This window comes from Podarcis liolepis (assembly GCF_965112155.1).
Source record: "Podarcis liolepis genome assembly, chromosome: 17".
Lineage (NCBI taxonomy): Eukaryota > Metazoa > Chordata > Lepidosauria > Squamata > Lacertidae > Podarcis > Podarcis liolepis.
Genome location: NC_139571.1, coordinates 39,548,876 through 39,553,493, shown reverse-complemented (window position 1 = coordinate 39,553,493; position 4,618 = coordinate 39,548,876).

Below are 4,618 nucleotides of genomic sequence, written 5' to 3'. Positions count from 1 at the left end.
ACTTGCCGGCTTGTTCCGAGGCACTCCCGGAGCGCCCTGCAAGGTCCTAGCGCCTGTTTCTCCGGTTCTTTTGCATTTTTGCATTAATTTATCGTTTTTATTTGATTTTGCAAATGTAAATTTAGAACCAAATACAGTTCCATATAAAGAGATTTCTCTGAATCTCGAGACCTCCCCCCCCCCAATCCCCTCCATGGAATCCAACATTTTCAACTGCATCTTATATCATAATCTATGTTTTATATCTGTCCATAGGATTTGTTACATTACAAGTGAGATTAAAATCCTGCTAATGTTATCTTTTCTTTTTTCCAAAAAATTATTGGTTTTCCGAATTTACAACAAACACACATAAAAGAAAAACATTACAATATTAAAAGGTAAAAACAAACAAACATATAAACACCTATCTGTTAAGAACCCAATTTAGTTTTCGTTGTTAAAGGACTTTCTTGAATCCCCCCTGAGTTTCCATAGATCTCATTGTAGCAGTTTTCCAATATCCACTTTCTAATAAAATTAACTTCATCAAGTTACTATCTTTCTATATCCTCATAATATTTTCAGTCCATAATGTTATACAATTCAGCATATTTTACTCCTAGGCCAATTTGGAACTTACAAATAGTTCTACTTATAGTATATTGGAATATCTAGCTAAATCGGCCTTAAAAAATCCTGCTAATGTTTTCATCTGCTTACAGTGGTCTCCTAAATAAGTATTCCACCCCCAAGTCTTTTATGAATTCCATGTTTTCTGACCTCAATCTAGACTTCTTTTTTATGTTAAATTGTTTTTATTAAAAAAAATTGGGTTGCAAAAGTCTTTGTTTTCAGATCATAAAGTCCTTTCTACAGATTAGTTACATATATTCGATGTGAGACGTGAATGATTTGGCTTTTTAAAAATAGCTCCCTGCTCACAAATCTGCAGCCTCTCTGCTTCCTGCCCCGGATCAGCCTTTTTCATAGACTTGTAGGGTTGGATGGGAACCCCAAGGGTCATCTAGTCTAACCCCCTGAAATGCAGGGATCTTTTGCCCATTGTGAGGTTTGAACCCGCAACCCTGAGATCAAGAGTCCCACACTCTACTGTCTGATCAATTTCTTATTTCATTTGTTTTGTGAAATTTGATCACAGCAAAAATGGATAATGCTGCCAACTGAGGTGTAGCTTGAACCCGTTTTCTGAGAATATTGTTCCAATAAAAAATTTGGACCCTTGGGGACAGATGAAAATGCACCCCTCTACTTCCACATCCTCTCCAATAACGGGAAGATTGATTGGAGGTGATGCAGGACAGCTGAACTGCAATTCATTTGAATTGCCACATGCAATTCATTTTCAGTGCAAGCCCTCTCATTCTGGCTGATACTGTTTTAAATATCTTTCCCCTCCAAAACCTTTCCCATTTATTCTGGGTGTGGACCTCATCAAATCTAAATCCAGCCCTGCTCCAGCTCCCTGATTAAATGTCAGCTCCTGAAAGCCTGTTGCAGCAAGAACACCTTTACCTGTTGGTGGAAGGATAACAAGGAGAGAACCAGTCTAACTACTCTACCCGAGGGAGTTCCAGAATCTGGAAACTTGTGGGTATGCCCCCAGTGTCACTCCAGGAATTCCCACCTCTCCCCAATGTCTAAACCTGTCAACTCGCCATGGGGGGGGGGGGGTCAGGGCTTCCACGTCCCCATGTTTTAAAGCTTTCTTTGACCTGTTCCTGTGAGGTAATAACTTCTCACACAGAACAAATACTCTTGTTTTCCTTCGGGGGTTTTATAGACAAGAAGGTATGGGAATGCAGGACTTTGAACCTTGCCGTGAGTCAGCAGTCAGGTGAGAGTCCGATTTTAAATGTGTTTGTGGGAAAGGGGGGGTTTCTTGGCTTGTTGTTCTTATTTTTACTATGCATTTTTTGGTTTTTATATTGTAATTTTATGCATTTTTATGCATTTTTTGGTTTTTATATTGTAATTTTATGTTGTGAATTGCCCTGAGATTTCCAGATGAAGGGCAGTATAGAAATTTTAATAATAATAATAATAATAATAATAATAATAATAATAATAATATATGAGGAGAGAGCATGGCCAAATAGCACCACCCCACCTGCAGCTTGACAGGGGAAAAGGCAGGGTGTGTGTGTATAGTAATAATAATAATAATAATAATAATAATAATAATTATTATTATTATTATTATTATTATTATTATTATTATTAATAATACAGTGATACCTCGGTTTAAGAACAGCCCTGTTTACGAACTATTCAGTTTACAAACTCTGTAAAACCAGAGTGTCCCGGTTTGCAAACTTTACCTCGGTCTAAAAACGGAATCCGAACAGTAGAAGGGCACTGGCGGTGGGAGGCCTCATTAGGGAAAGCGCACCTTGGTTTAAGAACGGTTTTCGGTTTAAGAACGGACTTCCGGAATGGATTAAGTTCGTAAACCAAGGTAGCACTGTAATGTGGTACAGTCTGCTTCCCGTCCGCCTGTGACTCTACCATGACATTCTCTGAGTGCCACCTATAAAGGTCAGAGCCTTCTCCTTTGCTCATCAGAGGTGTGAGAAACACATGACACTTCAGATACAGTGGTACCTCGGGTTACAGACGCTTCAGGTTACAGATGCTTCGGGTTACAGACTCCACTAACCCAGAAATAGTACCTCGGGTTAAGAACTTTGCTTCAGGATGAGAACAGAAATTGCACGGCGGCAGCAGAAGGCCCCATCAGCTAAAGTGATACCTCAGATTAAGAAGGGTTTCAGGTTAAGAACGGACCTCCAGAACGAATTAAGTTATTAACACGAGGTACCACTCAGTGGCGTAGCGTGGGGGGTGCAGGGGGGCCGGCCGCACTGGGCGCAACATCTGGGGGTTAGGGTTAGGGGGCGCAAATCCACGGGTTAGGGGGCGCAAATCCATGGGTTAGGGGGCGCAAATTACTTGCCTTGCCCCGGGTGCTGACAACCCACGCTACGCCACTGGTACCACTGTATTGGACCACCTCTCCTCTCATCCCTCATAAGGTTCTGCCCTGTGCAGGATCATCCCAGACATAAGAAAATTTGACCTAAGTTGACTGCAGTGTTTTGTATCACAGACTTACCCCTTCCCACACACACATGCCACACAGTTTCTGCACACCAGGCTGAGCGAGGAGCGCAGCAGCCTTGCTGTGGCATGAAGGAGGGGAAAACTGAAAGCGTTCACATGGCCCATGACTCAGTCTCCATCTTACACCCACCCACCAGCTTTATTGAAGAGTTTGGATTTGATATCCCGCTTTATCACTCCCCTTCAGGAGTCTCAAAGCGGCTCACATTCTCCTTTCCCTTCCTCCCCCACAACAAACACTCTGTGAGGTGAGTGGGGCTGAGAGACTTCAGAGAAGTGTGACTGGCCCAAGGTCACCCAGCAGCTGCATGTGGAGGAGCGGGGACGCAAACCTGGTTCCCCAGATTATGAGACTACCGCTCTTAACCACTACACCACACTGACTCTCTACACCCACCCACAGCTGAGCAGGCAGCTGCGATTTGTGGCAGCAGATTGGGGAAAAGCCAGATTGAATTGTCCTACTGGGCACTGGGGGATGAGGTCAATGCTGAGATGCAGTTCCAGAGGATCTCCCGCTCCAATGTCATGTTTCGAACTGGGAGTCCGAGGCCCGATCTGCCATTCCAGGAATTCCCCATCTTGATCCAATATGAGGCATTTTTGCAACAGGTTTGGAATTGCCCAAGAAAGATGTTAAATTATTTTTGTATGCCACAACTGCTGCTCGAATTTCATTAGCTAAGAATTGGAAAATACAAGAAGTACCAACAGTGGAAGACTGGCAGATGAAGATGATGGACTTTTCAGAGCTGGCTGACCTGACTGGAAGAGTCTCTGCGACCAGAAGGAGGAGGATTACCAGGAAGAATGGACGAAATTTAAAGACTATTTAGTTAAATATGTTAAGTTAAATTAATTGGAGATGCTTGCAAATAATAGATAGGCTTAGGATTTAAATAGGTAATGTGATGAATTAATATGTTTAATGCTGAATTGGAAAGAAAGAAAGATGTTAAGTGATTAAGTTAATTTTATAAGAATATTGGTTTTGGAAAACCGTTAAAATGATATACACTGAAATTCAACCAGGGGGATACGAGGAAGTCACTTAACAATGTTACTAAGTTTGGTTTAAATATGGTTGAGATTTATGTTTGTTTGTTTATTTGTTTGTTTAATTTTTTTTGGAAAATCAAAATAAAATTTTGAAAAACACACACAATATGAGGCATTTTTGATCTAGCATCACTTGCAAGTTACGGCTGAAGCTGCAGCATTCCAGCATGTCTATGGATCTGCCGGTTGACTGAACAGTCATTGCAACCGCCTTTCTCTTGACGTTATGAAGCGATATGCATTTAAACTTAGGTCACACAGCCAGCTAAGCACACTGGTGCCTATTTGATACGTGTAATGCAAGCGATTTCTGTGGAGCTTAAGCACGTCTCTTGAATCATATCCATAGGACTTACAACCATCTTGTAAGGTGGTGCCAGTCCTTTAACAAAAATTATCCATTGTTTTCTATATGTTGGAAGCTGCCCAGAGTGGC